The sequence below is a fragment of the Bos javanicus genome, chromosome 18, assembly GCF_032452875.1.
Source record: "Bos javanicus breed banteng chromosome 18, ARS-OSU_banteng_1.0, whole genome shotgun sequence".
Lineage (NCBI taxonomy): Eukaryota > Metazoa > Chordata > Mammalia > Artiodactyla > Bovidae > Bos > Bos javanicus.
This window is the reverse complement of record NC_083885.1, coordinates 44,187,449-44,205,711: the sequence shown is the minus strand read 5'-3', so window position 1 is coordinate 44,205,711 and position 18,263 is coordinate 44,187,449. Positions and strand designations below refer to the sequence as shown.

The window sequence follows — 18,263 nt, the reverse complement described above, 5'->3', positions numbered from 1 at the left end:
ATTTATCTGCAACCTTCTCCTAAATTTATCTATAAGTGAAAACACAGTCCAAATACAAATTTCTATTGGATAGTATTTGAAATTTGACCCAATATTTCTAAGAGTGTACCTAAATGAATAAAAACGTGATATCACACAAGCACAAGAGGAGAGTTGCCCTCTAAGGTATTACAAATGTTTATTTCTAAGCTACACTCATTAAAATAGTGGGTTCTGGTACTAGAATAGACAGACAAAAACAGAAGAGACCCAAAGCAGCTCAGTAAATAAAAGAAGCAAATGATGAAGCTGGCATTTTAAAAAAAGCAAGCTAAGAGTGAGTGCTCAATAAATAATGATTGGCTGGCCATTTTGCACCCGCAGTATATACGCATGTGATGTGGAAATAAATATAGAAGTAGTAATACACGCCAGGGAAATAGCTCAAAGAGTCCTAGGAAGTTGCCTCTGGGGAGCAGGACTGGGAGAGGTGGGGAGGAATGACGCAGGAGATTGCTGGATATATTATACACCTTTTATTCTTATGCTTTTAAAATGACACATACATATTACCTTGATGTAAATACAAGTTATTTCAAAAAAACAATAGGCATGCCCCTCTTTAACCTGTCAAATTGACAAAGATTTAAAAAAATAAAGATTTGCTGGTATGAAAAAGGCACACTCCTGCACCGCTGAGTCTTTCTGTAAGGTGATCTATCAGGAAGTATTAAAAGTCTTAAAAGTGGGCATACCCTTTGAGCCAACAATTCCACTTCTAGAAATTCACCCTGAAATAACACAAAGGAATACTAACAAGAACATTCACATCAACGTTCTTTAAAACTGAAAAACAAAGATGAAAACCCCCCAATATGTCCAACTGGGAATGGTTTATATAAATTATGATAAATTCATTGGAAGGAACCCCAAGTGGGTGTTAAAAGCAGGATGAAAAGAGATCCATTACCAGGGAAAGCCGTTCATGATGTATAAAGTGATTAAACAGGTTATGTGCAGTGGGCATAAAAATTATCGCATTTTTTAGAAAATGAATATGACTTATGAGTTTATGTACATAAAGTGATTTAAACAGAAGATTCTCCCACTCTGTGACGATGGATGGGAACCCCAGATACAGAGTAGTATGGGCAATGAGACTTTTCTTTTCTGCTCTTCAGGCATTCCTGCAGGGAATCACTAAGATTTGTGAAGGTGAAGGCAGAAAGCTTCAGGTGAGGTCCCTCAGGTATGGGGTGGAGGAATCTGCCCAGGTCCCTCTGCTACCCATTCACCCACCAAACCCCACGCTGAGTGGTCCAATTGGCCAGGGCTGGACTTGCCAGGATCCAGCTGCTCTTGGGGTCCAGCCAGCAGCTTGATGCCTGCAGCCCCAGCAGTGAAGACCCCCTTCCAGCAGACTGTGGATGGGGGATGTCCCAGGACAGAAGCCCCATCTGGGCAGGTCACAGCTGCCTGCAGCCCGACAGTTCTTCAGCATGGCCTTCAGTCTGGGTAGTGACCGTCCCTTTCCAGGGCTCTGGCCCTTACCCTCCAGGGGGAGAATTGATCACCTTGTCAATGAAGCTCTGGGCTCCAAATTCCTCCAGCTCAGAAGCCAAATGCAGCTTGTGGGCATATTGTTTGGGCATGTAAGACTTTGATTTTTAAATTCTGAATTAGTCTCCAGATTTTTGAAAGGGAAAGACTTCACGTTAAAATCTACCTATTGTTGAATATTCAAATATCTGGCTACCCCGAACCAATTACTGCAATGGCAGCTGGATCTGAGCTCCCTTCCCCTCTTCTGAAGAGACAAGTGTCCCCAGGCACCCCAAACTGCACCACCTCCTTTCCAGGAGGCCCCGGCTGCGCTGGCGGGGGTGGGGGGGGTGTGAATTTTCCACCCGGCGGGAAAATTCCATGTCTGGGCTACGTCATGCTCTCTCCCTACCTTATCAGGCCCCTCTTTCCTCTTACCATTGGCTATGGGAACCAGTGCTCACATCCCAGTGCCTTCAGCCCCTGCTCTGATCTGTTCCTTTGGGACAGTGGTGGGTTTTGTTGCAGAAAATCTCTCCAAGTTTACCCCCTATCCAAAGCAGCTCAGATCCAGGGGAGTCCTTTGAGCCTGCTGCTGCTCAAACTCTCCCCAGGGAGACCTGAACTGAAGTCAAGGCCTGGTCCCTGCCTCACCCCGGCCCTGGGCTTAAGAAGGGGACACAGAGCAGAAAGAAGCATCCCGATCTTTGGGGACTCTGATGCCAGCAAAACAGACTCACTGGGCAGACAGTTGGTTTAGGAAAACCAAAATCCCCAAGAGCTTAGTTTCCTGGAAACGCTGAGGTTTATTGGGAAAGGCTCTTGGTAGAGGCCCCTGTAAGGAAATGAGGAGGGCAGAAGTGGGCAGATGGAGAAACAGACCTCAATGCCTCACAACTCAGGCCTGAACCGGCCCCACAGGGGGATCTGGAGTGGGGATGGATGGACACAGCCAGTCATTGAATGCAGATGGGGTGTAACCTTGGGTGATTTTTTTTAAAATGTTTATTTATTTGGCTGTGCCAGGTCTTAGTTGCGGAACTAAGATCATTAGTTGTGGCACGTGGAATCTAGTTCCTTGACCAGGGATTGAACCTGGGCCCCCTGCATTGAGAGTGTAAAGTCTTAGCCACTGGACCACCAGGGAAGTCTTGTGAGGGCAATTATTTGGTGAGGAGGGATGCTGCTAGGAGCATCAGCTGCAGATATTCCCAGCAGCCCCCATGGTAGCGTTTGGCAGAGCATCACTTGGGGATGGTCAGGGAAGCATCCTGGAGGGCACTGCCAGCCTGAGCGCTAGAGGCAGCCTCTCTGGAAGAGGCAGGGGTGGGGATGGGGGCTGCTCTGGGAGAGACTCCTCTCTCTCAGGCAAGGCCTTCTAGGGAGAGCTAGACACACCAGAAGAGAGTGCACTGAAAATTCAGTCACATCCCGGCATTTATTTGAAACACAACATTAATTCTGACTGTCATTAGAGTCTATTTCAATTTTGTAATAACATAAAAAGTTAAGAGTCTAATTTATTCATACAAATCTTGTTAGCATCCAATTTCCACATAATGTAACATATTCCTTAAAAAGCTGACAAAGCAGGAGAAATTAAAAACGAGGGGGAAAAAAGACATCCACGGGCGCTCGCTGTCACAAAGCAAAGGTGAGGGGGAGAGCAGAATGGCTCCAGAAAGGGCTGGAAGCTTGGAACAGGAACCAGTGGACCGTGGAGGGGCAGCTGTGCCGCCTGAAAGATCTGGGGTCATCACATCCCAGGCTGCCCCCTAGATGCTGTGGGGGGGCGCTCCTCTTCACTACCTGCATGGCCCCCCGTCCCAGCAAGCCTCCCTGCCCTTTCAGCTCCACCGACAGCTCCCTAACACTTTCCTCAGCAAATCCACCCTCGAGAGCCTGTAACTCCTCTTAATTACACGTCTGCAGTGTTTGCATTAGATAGCTGTCACCCTGTAATTTACCCATACATGGATTTTAATTGTACATTAATCTTTCCTACACGCCACTCCTTTGCTAGAATCCATAACAGCAGTACTTTGGGCCATTTTGTTTATCCCTTAACCAAAAATAGCTGATGACTGTAATTGCAGGCTGTCCCTCTTCTTATTTTCCAGGACTACCTGCTGTGTGCTAGGGAGAGACTCCTGTCACCTGCAGGCTGCCTGTACACACGATATTGGGCTGTTTCGCAGCTGGCATACATCTCAGAGGAAAGGGCAGCAGCAACAAGCAATCTTCCAATCACCTGCCACGCGCTCCCTGAGAGCCTCTGCTCATAGTCTTTCTCTCAAGCTGAAGGATCTGGGTGCTGGGAGCACTCGCTTGGCTTAGGGACATTCTCTCAAGAGAGGATGACAAGAGAGGGCAACATGTCAACCTAAGGAATCCGCCGCTAGGAGGTTCCAAGGTCACTCAGAGAACCAGGTCAGAGAACTATAACTTACAAAGCCCTGGATGGCTGCCAGGGCCCCAGGAAGCTACATTTAGCATAGATTCTCCCAGCAGCAGGAGGAAGGTTTAACTCCCTTTCCAACAGAATCTGAATGGAATTTGTTACAGGAACATTGTGATTGAAATATCACCAACTGGTTTTTCATGACAACTCTACAGTAGATTGCAATTGTGATGGTTTTGTTGGTATGTGTGTGCATATGTGTGTGTGTGGCAGGGTGGGGGGTGGCTGTTGTATTCTCCAGCTGGCCAAGGTGGCAGGAAGAGAGCCCCATACAATATTTATGAAATCCAAATGAAGCCCTACACTGGCAGTGAGCTGATATCATAACACAGATTTCAAAACTGCCTTGACATTTGCCCAAGATCAAATCTCCCCTTTTGAAGCCCCATGAGGCTCCGTGCCAACAGTGTTATGCCCACTTGCCCCCTCCAGCAACCTTCTCCATTTAAGCCCTGTAATTAACACTAGATTGGAGGAATCGCAGGATTGGAGTGGTACAGACTAGACTAATATCAATGGAAGTCCGATTTTCCTTTGGGAAAACAGACGCTGTGGTTTTCAGCAATGAAAGACAGGAGTTTTGATAATTTTTATTGTTAAACACTTTTCGACATGCAAAACAAAGCACCAAACTGCGATGATCTCCTTATTGAAGAGGCTGTGACAGCATATTTGGATGAAGAGAGATGGGCAGAGAGGATCCATCACACATCAGTCCAGGAAACAAAAACAAAAGTGTGAAATGTATTTCCTCAGGGCCACAGATCTCGTTTGGTGGCTCAGTGGTAAAGAATTCACCTGTCAATGAAGGAGATGCAGGTTCGATCCCTGGGTTGGGAAGATCCCCTGGAGAAGGAAATGGCAACCCACTCCAGGATTCTCGCCTGGGAAATCCCATGAACAGAGAAGCCTGGAAGGCTACTGTCCATGGGGTCACAAAGAGTTGGACACGACTGAGCGATTAAAACAACAAACAACAACACAAATCTCATTTAATTGCAACCTTTGATTTGTTTCAGGAGACCCCCTTAGGAAGAGTGTCACCAGCCTTCCCAGGACCTGGGTATCAAGTCATTTCCTAAGTGGTCCCTCAGGGCATCCTCCACCCAAAGGGCTCCATCGTCTATCACCACCCAGTACCTGTGGCTTTTACAGACAAGGTTCCCCAGGTACCAGGACCCGGGAGTGGTGAAATTCTGCATGAAATGCTGCATGGGAAACACTGCATGAAATATTGTATGAGATTCAGGCCTAAGTCCCCAGAGACTGTTTACGAGTAAAAGGGGAGGGCGATTTAGTTGGGTTTTGATAAACACTTCATATAGCACATCCTAAGAGGAGCAGAATCCTTGTCAAGCATGCATCTTTATGAGCTGCCCGCCTATAAATCTTGCACGAAAGGTCCATGCTTAATGTTGGTTTGGCAGTAAATTGGCGCGATGCATGGGTCTGCTGCATCAAATTAGCATCAACCCATAAAACGTTACTGAACGATTCCTCAAATCTGCCAAGTCTTCAAATCAATTTGGAGAAAGCGTCAAAGGTTTTTTTTTTTTTTTTTTTTTTAACTTTGATAAACTTTTCATATTAGTTATCACAGAAGAGCATAAACCTTTCTAATCTGTCTTTTCACAAAAAAAGGTGTTGTTTTTCCCAAACTGCTTTTAGCTCTTCCATCTTTGCACACCCGCCTCCACATCGCATAAACAATATGTGTCATGGATTCTTTGTTGCCCTATTTTAAAGCGATTGGTATTTAGCTCACACTGTCCCTGCCCCACAACCCTGGAGAAAATTTCTACTGACAGCAGGATGAAGTTCTCACCCCTGGCCTTTGACATGCAGAACCACGTCTCCTCCGGGAAGCCTTCTATAATTCTCCAGTGAGCTCTGATCATTGTTCTATGAGGGTCATGTCAACTAGACCAGAGTTTCCTGGGGGCTCAACACACTTCTTTCCCTGAGGACGTCACGTTTTGGACCTTCAGGGGTGGGGCTCATAGTGGGTGATCCTTGAGGAGTCATCTCCCCCTCCCCATCTCTGAGGGCCAGCCCATGTCCCCCCTTCTATAGAGCCCCTTCTGGCAGATGCTCTGGCTAGAATCCCTTGCCCTCACTCCCCAGCCCCAGAGATCTCGACCTCCCAGTCACCTCCCCATGGGTTGCATCAGAGTTGTATGTGAATCTCTCTCTGGAGCCAATGGCTGGGTCCCGGAACCAAACAAGAACAGAACCTGGATTTGAACCTGGGTCTGACTCAGAGCTCTCATCCCCCACTGGCCGTGCTGCTCTCCAAATAAAATGAGGTCACACTTGAGGAGAAAAGGACCAAGCCACCCCCGAAGAAAGGAGGCTTTATCATGGCCCCCATCCAAATGTGATGCGGCAGCAACGGGTGAGGTGATAACAGACATGGCGCTTTCACCTTCACTTCACCGGAGGGCATGTCCTCGGCGCCCTTTGCATGCCATCTGTGAGAGGCTGGTGTTGAAAAGCTGAGGAGGTGGCTTGGAGGGGGGATGGAGTCTTGCTTTCTACAGAGGGACCCAATGGCAGATAAGCCCATCAGGGACGAGGAGCCCAGAGGTGCTTCTAAATGGCCAGTGCCTGGAGCCCTGGGGGTGAGCACAGCTGCTAGAGGGGGTCTTTTAGAGCAGTGGTCGCCAACTTTTCTGGCACCAGGGGTCGGTTTTCTGGAAGACAATTTTTCCATGGACTGGGTGATGAGGGAGGGTGGGAATGGTTCGGGTGGTAATGTGGGCGATGGGGAGAGATAGGGAGTGGCAGATGAAGCTTCCCTTGCCCGCCACTCACCTCCTACTGGGAGGCCTGGTTCCTAACAGGCCACGGACCAATACAGGCTGGGTACCCCAGAGTAGAGGAATGAGCACCAGGGTGGGACACCCTCCAGGGTTGGTGAACTCAGCTTCCAGAGCCCTCCTCATAGCAGCCCAGGCTTCCAACAAGCCCTGTCCAGTCATCTGGGGCAGGAGAGGACAGAAGCCAACGGGCCACGCTCTGTTGCCCGGCCCTTCATTCAGTGGGTGTTCACAGGTCCCACTCTGCACCGGGACTGTCCTAGGCACTGAGGCAGGGCTGCGCACACGACACATCGGGTGGTCTCAATGCTCCTGGGATTCGTGAAGGCAAAGAAAGACAAGCCCCGGAGAGTGCGACAGACCATGGGAATTCATCCAGTGATTCTGGGACAGGTGCCCAGGTCCCCAGCTTCATCCAGAGAAACACCTGTCTACCTGTTGCCTAACAATGTGGCGGATTTACACCTGCTTGGCAGAGGGAATCACCGGCACCCTAGATATTTAAGATACTTCATGTTTTAGAGATGGAAATGAATTTTCAAATTTGTTCAAGAATGTTTTCAATTTCAATGCATCCCTGGCCAAAAAAAAAAAAAAAAATTGCATTAGTCGCCTGGGGAATAAAATGGAAATCACAGTGTGATACCTCTACACACTCATAGAAGAGCTAAAGGAAAGAAACTGACAACACAAAGTGTGGGAAAGGAAGTGCAGCAGCTGCCACTCTCAGTGCCTGGTATGTGTCAGGGGAATTAGTACCACCACTGCAGAAAACTGTTTGCCATCACCTACGGAACGAACATGGGCATATTCTGAGACTCAGCAATTCTCTTCCAGGTACATGTTTATTAAATTGTGTACCCACGCCCAAGACATACACGCAGGAAGGTTGACAGCAGCACTGTCCATAAGCCCCAAACTCTGAACAACCCGAATGTCAATCAACAGGAGAACCAAAAAAGAAATCGGGATGTCTTCCCACCATGGGATCCTATACAGTAACAAGAACAACTTTCCTGGTGGTCTAGTGGTTAGGATTCCAGCTTCCAGTGCAGGGACACAGGTTTGATCCCTGGTCAGGGAACTAAGATCTAACATGCCACAGGGCAACTAAGCCCACAAGTAAAGAGGGCACGCACTACACAGAGGAGCCCGTGCTCCACAACAAAGACCCAGAGCAGCCAAAAAGAAAAGGGAAAAAGAAAAGAACAAGCTACGACTGTCTACAGCCACGTGGGGAACTCTCACAAACATAATGGAAAGCCAGACACAAAGGTACGCGGACTCCACTTCTGTCAAGTTTAAAAAGAAAGAAAACCAATCCACACCGTTATGAGTAAGAAGAGTAGTCACCCGTGCGGGAGGGGAAGCGCCTGGAAGGGGTCACAGGGATGCTGCCATGTTCTGGTCCCCACTCTGGGGCAGGGCACACAGCCTGTTTTGTTTGCAGATATTCATTGCATCATATACCACAGTCTGTGCGCATTTCAGAGTGGATACTGTATTTAGAATAAAAAGTTTTCAAAAGGGATCCCACCTACACTGCTGGTGGGAATGTAAATTGGTGCTGCCACTATGGAAAACAGCATGGAGGTTCGTCAAAAAACTAAAAATAGAGTTGCCATTCGATCCAGCAGTCCCACTCCTGGGCGTATATCCGGAGAAAACTCTAATTCAAAAAGATACACGCACCCCCACGTTCACGGCAAAACTATTCACGATAGCCAAGACAGAACAACCTAACTTCCATCAGCAGATGACGGGATAAGAAGATGTGGGACATAATACAACGGAGTATTACTCAACCGTAAAAAGGAATGAAATAGGGCCATCTGCGGTAACATGCATGGACCCAGAGAGTACCGTACTAAGCAAAGTTAATCACAAAAAGAAAGACAAATGCCATGTGATATCACTGACATGTGGAATCTCAAATATGATGCAAATGAACTTATTTACGAAACAGAAACAAACTCAAAGATATAGAGAATAGACCAATGGCTGCCAAGAGGGGTTTGGGGGAGGGAAGGACTGGGAGTGTGGGCTTAACAGATGCAAACTATGATACGTAAGATAGATAAACAATAAGATACCACTGTACAGTACAGGAAACTATATTCAATATGCTGGGATAAAACATATTGGAAAACAATATGGAAAAGAATATATATTAATATTTACATGTATAACTGAATCACCACTATATAGAAGGAATTAACACAACATGGGAAATCTCCTAAACGTCAATAATTTTTTTTTTTTTTAAAGATTTCCAATGTACTGAATACAGGATAAGGAAGAGGCATCCACAGGAGACTGCTGAGAAAGGGGACACCACTCAGTAGGGCCACATGCATCCCTAAGCCTTTGTCACATAACTAGACAAGGCCCTTGATTGCCAGGTTTCCTTGCTTCTGAGATGGAGAAGGACAGTTCAGTTCAGTTCAGTCGCTCAGTCATGTCTGACTCTTTGTGACCCCATGAATTGCAGCACACCAGGCCTCCCTGTCCATCACCATCTCCCGGAGTTCACTCAAACTCATGTCCATCGAGTCGGTGATGCCATCCAGCCATCTCATCCTCTGTCGTCCCCTTCTCCTCCTGCCCCCAATCCCTCCCAGCATCAGTCTTTTCTAATGAGTCAACTCTTGACATGAGGTGGCCAAAGTACTGGAGTTTCAGCTTTAGCATCATTCCTTCCAAAGAAATCCCAGGGCTGATCTCCTTCAGAATGGACTGGTTGGATTTCCTTGCAGTCCAAGGGACTCTCAAGAGTCTTCTCCAACACCACAGTTCAAAAGCATCAATTCTTCGGCGCTCAGCTGACTGAACCTTGGCTAAAAGACCAAACGTAGGAGTTTATGAAGACGATGAAATCACAGCAGTTGCCATCTACTGTGGGCAGGCTATCTGTTAGGCACAACAGCTCTATGAGGTGTATTCTACTGTCATCTTCGTTTTATAGATGAGGAAACTGAGTCCCCAGTCCACAGAGTGACCACGTAGTAAAGCTGGGCCTTGAACCCAGGCCTTGAACCCAGGCCTTGAACCTGACTCCGGGATCTGGCTTCAGTCACAACCCCAGGGTGGCAGCGGGGTGGAGCGAGAGGGTGGAGCTGGTTGCCATGGCTGTCCATTGACACTTTAATTTATGGCAGAGGGAATTGAGAAGCGTTAAATAATAGGCATAGATTGTGTTTTCCCAGGGATGAATGGTCATGAAATTAAATTTGCAGATGTGCCAACCCTCAGGAGGTGAAATGACTTCAGCGGAGACGGAGGCCCGGAATCTAAGCAGGAGATGGCAAGATGGACCCAGCCTGAAGCAACGCGGTTGCCCACACACACCAAGGCAGTGCTGCTGTTCAGTTTTTCAGTCGTGTCCGACTCTTTGTGACCCCATGAACTCAGCATGCCAGGCTTCCCTGTTCTTCACCATCTCCCAGAGTTTGCTTAAACTCACGTCCATTGAGTCGATGATGCCATCTAACTATCTCATCCTCTGTCACCCCTTTCTCCTCCGGCCTTCAATCTTTCTCGGGAGTAACTGCTGCGTGGGATGTCGAGGTGGCCGTGCCCACCAACAGCAGGTGGCCCCTGTACGGTGGCAGCGGTAGGCTCAGTCCCTGAGCACAGCGACAGGAGGGGGCATCCGGCTGAGGGTACCATATGGCAGCAGGTCACCACGCCCCATGCGCACACCACCCCCAGTCCTGCGCCAGCCTCCACCAAAGAGATCCAACCAAGACGTGGGAGACTGAAGGAACCACTGAGAAAAGCCCCTTGGAAGGAAGGCTCAAATTGGACCTAGATGTGTATAAGGGAGGGCTTCCCAGGTGGCCCTAGTGGTAAAGAACTCGCCTGCCAATGCAGGAGACATAAGGGACACGGGTTCAATCCCTGGGTCAAGAAGATCCCCTGGAGGAGGGCGCTTGGCAACCCACTCCAGTATTCTTGCCTAGAAAATCCCATCGGCAGAGGAGCCTGACGGGCTACAGTCCTTTGGGTCACAAAGTGTCAGACATGCCTGAAGTGATTTAGCATGAATACATGTATATAAGGGAAAGGATAAAAAAAGAATATTCCCGGTGAACGAGGCAGAAGGAGTCCCCAAAAGGCTGGCTGCATCACCCACCGTTTCCACCTGCGTAGACAAATAGCTTACATCATGAACTGGGTCAACCAGTGTAGACAGACTGCGTTGTACCTTGGGCTTAACCACCCCAGCTCTGGGAGACACAGCCTGACGGTCAGGGCCTTGTCGGAGGGTTGAGCTGAGCTCGGCCACGGGGAAGCCCCGAAAGCCAGAGAGAGTTTTAGAGTTTGTACGAAGACCCCACTGAAAATGGGGCAGGCACAGACTAAATGGAAGATTCCAGGGCTCACACTCTTGACTCAACCAGTGTAGACAGACTGCCTGCACCATGCACTGGCTCAGTGGGTGTAGACAGAGTATCTGCATCACACAAGGGCTCCACCAGTGTAGACAGACTGCAGGGTTAAGCGCACTCTGCCCGCCATCACTGACCACCTTCTCCATGCCAAGCTCATCTCAGCCAAGACACCAGGGAGACCAGGATTTACATCAAGCCCTGCTGCATTTCCTCGGCTTCCTCCAGACCTGGCAGGAGGTGCAGAACATGGCAGGTCCACCGTCAGTGTTTGCTGGGGGTCTGGATGCTCCCTGCAGAGCAGGGGAAGCAGAGCCCCCACATCTCAGGGCTGGAGGAGGGTCCCGGTGCCCACAGGCTGGGACAGATGGGATTTTTCCAGGGAGATGAGTCAGCCCCCCAAGAAGAGGCAGCCTCGGAAGTGGGGACAACCAGTCTGCCAAGTATGAGTCAACGTGAGCCCGGGCTAGGGTCTGCTGGCGGGGCACTCTCCTGGGTCACCTTTCCATTCTTGAGACTGATGAGCACAAGGGCACGACCTGTGGTCCGCAGTGACAAGGCAGGGGCGGGGCAGCAGCCAGAATCTGAAGAGGCCAAACTCCAGGCAAAGAGCCCAGGGGCTGGAGGAATCAGCCCCAGAGAGGCCTGGGGTCCATGGAGTGGACCTGTGCCTCCCAGCATCCTCTCCTGGGCTCTCCTCCCACATCGGAGTCCGGCCCCGCCAGGGAGGAGCTGGCTCAGGGCCAGGCAGAGTGAGGACAAGGTGACAGTGACCCGGGCTGCTGCCAGCAGCTCAGCACGGCCGCTCGGCTCAGGGCCCGAAGCCAGCAGCGTGGGAACAACGGGAAGCGGGGTGACTCACAGACCTGCTCCCCCCACCCGTGTTCTGGAAGACAGAGCCAGGGGGGACCCAGCTGAGGGCTGCAGGGAAGCCGGGGCCTGAGCCGAGCTCAGCCAGCCACAGGGAGCTCAATGACATTGGAGGGGGGTTAGGAGCTTGAGGCCATGGGCAGAGCCCCTCGCAGAGGGTGGGGGCAGGCAAGGAAAGGAGAGAGAACTGAGGCAGGGCCCAGGAGAGGAGCTCTTTCTGAGTCAGGTGCCTACCAGCTGTGGGTCAGACTCAAGAGGATGGCAGCTTAAGGACCTACCAAGGATGAAACCTCTGGCCAGCAGGGGGGCATTAAGGAGGGTGTCCGATCAGCTGTCCTCATGAAAGCACCAACCCTGCGCGGTCACCTGTTGTGCGCCCACCACGAGCCAGGCCTAAATGGTGAACGCCTGGGGGGAGGCAGCGGAAGACCCAAGGGCTCAGGGGTTGGCTGAGGAGGTGAGACAGGTGGGCAGGGCCACAGAGGCAGGGCTGCACAAGTGGCTGCCTGACTGGGGGATCGAACCCAACGAGAGTGGAGGAGCACTTGGAACATTTTGGTTCGAGGGGCCCTGCCTCAGGGTGCTGACGTCTTCCAGTCGTGGTCCTGACCATCTCACGTCCCCTCGTCTTCTCTGCTCTGCACCAAACCAGGCCCCAGTAGATTCAGGTCCACCGTCCCTCTGGAGGACCACAGCTGCCTCCCTCCAGGATTACTGCAGCCCCCTCCTCGCTGGGCTCCCTGCTCTGCAGCAGTCCCAGGTCCCTCCCTGGCCTTTGAGGCTCTTTACAGTCAGGACTCTGTGTATCTCCAACCCCATCTCCCTCTTTCACCCTGCTGGCCACATGGGCCTTCCCACAGCTCCTGGTCAGCTCCATCTCTCTCACTCATTCACATTCTGCACTGGAAAGCTCCCTCCATGCTTAGTTACAGCTCTTCTTTCAGGGCTCAGGGGGAGAGTCACCTCCTCCAGGAAGTCCTCCAGGGCCGTCGGTCTAGGTCAGATTACTCTATCGTAAATCTCTGTTTTGCAACCACACGGATATTTCCTCTACATGTTCATCAGGGCCTAGAATCACACATGCGTTGGTGACCTGTTTAGTAATAGGGCCGTCTGGCACGGCAGGAATCGGTGCGTGATGAGTGGATGGTGATGGAGTTTCTGTTCCACCAGATGACAAAACCTGCAAGAGGAGGGACCACTCTTAGTTTGGCCTTTCCCAGAGCCTGATCCAGCAACAGACACCAAATACACGCTTGTGTTTGGTCACTGAATGGAGGGCGACAAGGAATCTGACACTGGGAGTATGGGATGCAGCATTCTTTAGCTTTAGGTTTCAACATTAACAGTTCTAATTTAGGTCAAATAAATGTCGTTGACCAGGCCCAGCTCTAGCCTTGAGTTGGCAGGGACAGGGTGTCTTGCTCTCAGTCACCAGTAGCAAGAAGTACCGATTTCCCAGGAGTGCGTGACCTTCAAGGTGGGGAGTGGAAATGCTGGGACCCAGGCCCCCTGCCTACAGACACTCTCTGACTTCCCCAAAGGTGGCTTTCACGATGGAATTTTGCTTCTCGCTGTCAACCCACCCGGATTGCACACAGGCCGCTCCAGCCTGCCAGTGGCTGAGGATGCATCTGTGGCCAGCAGGTGCAGGCTGGAGCACCAGATCACAAATGACAGGTAGTTTTGTACAGGGTAAAAGTCACAACTTTTTCCCACGGCCAATTTGTAAGTCTCATCTTCTGTCGCCGTGATTTACCGACCGCAGGGTCACACATCCTCCAGCTGGAAGGAAATGAGACGGCGTCTCCTGTGTCCTCTGCTACCTGAGCTAATGTGGCTCTGTCCTCCAGCTGCCTGAACTCAAGAGTTTCCTCTGCCTTTGGGCAGCCTTTTCCCAGGAGGGAGGGAACACAGCTGCTCTGCCGTCAGACGAGCTTTGGCAGTGGCTCCAAAAAGCTGGGGAGCCTACTGTCACCACACCGTTAGCACGCTCTTGCCTGCCCCCAGCAAACATCCCCAGGCTCCCAGATACTGTGGCCACATACACATCCAGACAATCATTCTTGATCGCTTTTTTATGTCTCGTTGTCCCGTGTCACAGTCACATTGATCTCCTTGGGCCAGCACTACATAAATTTCCTGTTTATAACTCATTACCTTTTGATTAGCTGAAAGGCTGGGTACTGGTTTCACAGTGTTTACTGACTCTAATTGCCAGTTATTCATGAAAAAGCTACCATAATCTTTTGTCCATTTTCTTGCCCATATGTTCCCTCCAAGCTCCATGTTTCTCCCACATGGTTCCCACACATGGGTAAACCAGGAAGGTGTGGCAGGTATGGCTAAGACAGGTGTCTGAGACTCTAGGCCAGGCAGCAGGCAAGAGATCGGGCACCACACCTTCCCCCATCATTCCCCCAAAGATCCCAGTGCCTACTGCATGTGCCTTCAACCAGATGCATCAGCTAGCAATGAATACAACTCCCATCTGTTCGATCGGCACAACCACAAACAGCCTATCCGGCCACCACTGACACCAACCAGAGTGATGAGCAGAGAAGCAGCCTGCACGGCATTTCCAATCAGGAGAATCTGATGTTCCTTCTTTAGAAGGTGAATTCTGAGATGAGCCCACCAGGCATATTTTCCCAACAACCATATGGCAAAAAAAAAGTAATTACTGAACTTTCTCAGACTTATTAGCTTTCATAAACAGAGATTTGAATAAATGTTTAAAAAATGAAATTCCCTTGATACTCTGTAATCAGTATATGTTCATTATGGAAACACAGCAAATATGTATGAAATTTCCCAAGTGATATCTGGCTACAAGATTAAAAAGGCATCTCCAACTGCAGGCTGAGTTACAGAGCATACTTCTCCGGTCACCATTCAGGACAACTCTGCGAAGCCCAAGAGGTCAGACAAGGCTGTTTCTTTCCTAGCTGAAGCAGGGAAAATCAGAAGATGCTCCCTTTTGCCTGCTCAGGCAATCTGGAAGTGAGCCCCTCCCCCCACTGATTGATTGATGTCTCTCTATAAATAATTAATCTTTGACCTTGCTTTAAGAAAGCCTTGACTTTTTAATTTGGGGTCTTTTTAAAAATCAATACAGGGGGAACATAATTCACTCTCACGGAGTCTGATTCCAGGTAAATAAATAAATATGCTGTGCCTTCCCTCTGTCCCAGGGTGAATGGGCCAGGCAATGGATGGGGTCAGACTTTGCGGGGGGCGGGAGGGGGGTGCGGGGGGGCGGGGCGGGGTTTCTATTCAACTGCTATTGGAGTATCGATCATCCTATGAGGTTTAATTCTCTTCAGAGTTTGAATGTTATCCCTCCTTTGGGTCACTTCACAGAGGCAAGTCTGACCAAGTCTTTGGAATGCGCTTCACGCTGGCCAAGGGCTCCCCACAACACGTCCTGCCATATGCAGTGGGCTGTCTGGATTAAAACAGGGCCTCCTCCAGGGACCAGAATGTCACCCTTCCTGGTGGCCTGTCTGCCTTGCTTTGGGGACAGGAGCAGAAGGTGGCTAGGAGAGGCTATGGCAGCTGGGAAATTTTAAAGAGGGCTCTGCCACTCTTGCCTGGAGGCTGCACTGTTCTAGGGCTGGACTTAGGGAAAGTTCTCCATCCCACGGGCAAGGGTCAAGGTGAACTCAGATATGAGAGATCAGCGGAAGGAAGGGATCTTGGTAGTGCAGCTTGTAAGCAGCCCAAGGATGGGAAAGGGGCTTGTCTGCCCCTAACCCCTCTGCAACCACCACTCCTCCCCGACACTGGTCCCTTCACTCACTGGCCTCTCCTTCAGGCTCTGCTGCCAGGCCAGATTGCGGCCAAGCACAAACAGGGGGCCCAGTCCGCTTCACTTAGCAGAGCCAATCACGGCCCAGGCTCCAGCTGGGAGGCGGCCCAAGGACCAGGGTCCACCACAGTATTGGAGACTGCTAAGGGACAGGGAATCCCGGGGTTGGCCCCTACTTTTCGGCTAGGACAGACAGCCGGGCAACGAGTGCCCACAGCCCAGGGCGCTGCATGGTTGCCGCCGCGTCCAGGTCGGGGTCGCAGGGCCTGGAGCCCTAAATGTACCGCCAAAGTTAGGGGAAGAGACAGGGGTCACCTCCGACACAAGCGCCAGCACTGGCACGACTAAATCCCGCGAACGCGCCTTGGCCGGGCGGGGACAGCCTCGGGCGAGGCCAGAGCTGGTCGCAGAACTAGAAGCCAGCAGCTAGAGCTGCAGCCGCCGCCGGAGCTCGGCTGGGTCCCGCGGCAAAGCGGATCCTTTCACCGCCTACTCCCGGGCTCCTGCACCACTGCACTCCTGGACACGCGCACGCACACACCTTCACAGGATCACTGACGCACATACACTCTCCTTGAGTACAAAACAGGCTGGTGCGCCGGAGAGTCGTGGGGTGAGGATGCGCGCAACTGGAACGCGGGCGCACCTTCCGCCGTAGCGTAGGAAGCCAAGAAGGTAGCCTCTAACTCCTCCCTCGAGCCTCCCCGTCACAACCTGTCCCCGAGTCCCCGTCCCCAGCGCGCGGGAAAGCTCGGGGAGCCCCCGGGCTCCGGCACGGCTCTCTCCAGGGCCGACGCTGCCTCCCCGCGCCCAGCATCCAGGGCGAAGAAGAGGAGCGGAGGATCCGCAGGGACCGAGTGAGCCCGCGGGGTGACAGTTTGCAGACGCGCGGCGACAAGCAAAATCCAAGGAGCAAAAGTCTAATTAAAGTTCCCGCTACTGGAGCCAGTCCCCAAAGTGCGGCCAAACTGGAACCCCGCGCTCTCTATCCCCGCTCGCGGCTTGGAACTCTTACCACGTCGTTTCTCGGGGCTTCTCGGGGCTGGGGCGCAGTGCAGTCCCAGGGGACCCTTCGGGGCTCCGCTCCCGGCGGAAGCCGGCACAGGGCGGGGACGGAGTGGGGCGGGGGCGCAGCGCACTTACCTGGCGCAGCCGGCGATTTCGGGGCCGCGGGAGGCTCCAGCCCCGGCGCGGTTCTCCACTGCGAATCCTCCGTTTCGGGGCGCCCGGGCTGTAGGGCGCCCTCCGCCCCGGCTAGGGCCCGGCGTCTCCTCCTGCTCCGAGCGGAGCCCCGTGAGGTCGGCGAGGCGAGCGGCGAAGGGCGGGCCACCGGAGCGCGCAGAAGAGGGAGAGGGCACGGCGGCGTGTTCCTCCTCTGTCCCCGGCTCCGGTCCGCCCCCCTCCCGTCTCCCGCTGCCGTCGTCTCCTCTCCTCACAGCCCCGCCGGATCCGGTTCTCGCGCCAGGAAGGCTCCCAGCGAAGTGCGAGCGGAGCCTCCGGCGAGGCTGGAAATAGCGCCGCGCCCGCCCGGCGCCCCGCCCCCGGCCTGGGCCCCGCCCCGCGGTGGTGGCGGCCGCGGCGGTGGCCGGGTCGGGAGGGGATCACACCTCAATCGACTCTTCCCTCCCGGGAGCTCTCGGGCGCCGCGCCCACGCGCGCTCTCCTACTCGCGCGGCCCCACGGGCGGCTAAGCTGGGAGGGAAACGCCGCTGGGCGCGGTCCGGCGGCCCGGGGGTGGGGGTGGGGATGCCCCGAGCGGCGCCCGTCTCCCAGGTTCCGCCTGAGCAGGACTCTGGGCTGCCACTTGGCTCCAGACCGCAGCCAGAGCGCTGCCACTGCCTCGCTGGGTCGCACGCTGGCGCGGACCCGAGAAGAGGACAAGGCGTCACCAGAGCGGGCCGTGACCGCAGCTGGGCAAGAGGGCGCGCCTAGGACCCGACGTTGCGGGGGCGCGGGGCAGGCGGAACGCAGAGGATAGATCCGAAGACTGTGAGAGGTTCCTGGGCTACAGCCTCGGTGGGTTTCAGTCAAAATCTTGGGCAGCCTCGAACCCTGTGTCCGCATGGATCCCCAAATTCCTGGGGCTCTGGATTCAGCTGAAAGTGCCCTCCTTTCAGCCCTTTCAGCTGAAAGGCTATCTCCTTGAAGTCCCTGTTGTGTCAGGGTGTAGGGGTCAGCCTGGGTCCACCAACGCCTCTACCTACGCACCCTACAATAACAGAGTGGACACATGACATATCCATAGCCACACAACCCCAGGGCAGAGCAGGGAGGCAAAGGGAGTGGGGTGGGGGGGGGGCTCTGATTCTTGTCCTTGTTCTTTAGGAGAAGCGGCAGCCCCCACCTGCAGGGGGCAAGCAGGTGCCAGGAAGGAAAGCAGGCTGGCTTTC

At 52.3% G+C, this 18,263-nt stretch overlaps 1 protein-coding gene and 1 non-coding gene across 2 annotated transcripts in view; both read right to left on the bottom strand.

Moving 5' to 3' along the window:
* The window catches only part of CHST8 (carbohydrate sulfotransferase 8), a 146,278-nt gene extending 128,913 nt beyond the window's left edge, over window positions 1-17,365 (bottom strand). The window contains exon 1 of the mRNA XM_061387920.1: window positions 17,017-17,365. The gene's annotated coding sequence lies outside the window, so the exon portion shown is untranslated. The remainder of the gene's footprint in view (window positions 1-17,016) is intronic.
* Window positions 2,596-2,668, bottom strand: TRNAE-CUC (transfer RNA glutamic acid (anticodon CUC)). The gene has a single exon. It is a non-coding gene; the product is annotated as a tRNA-Glu (tRNA).
* Window positions 17,366-18,263: the final 898 nt, after the last annotated feature.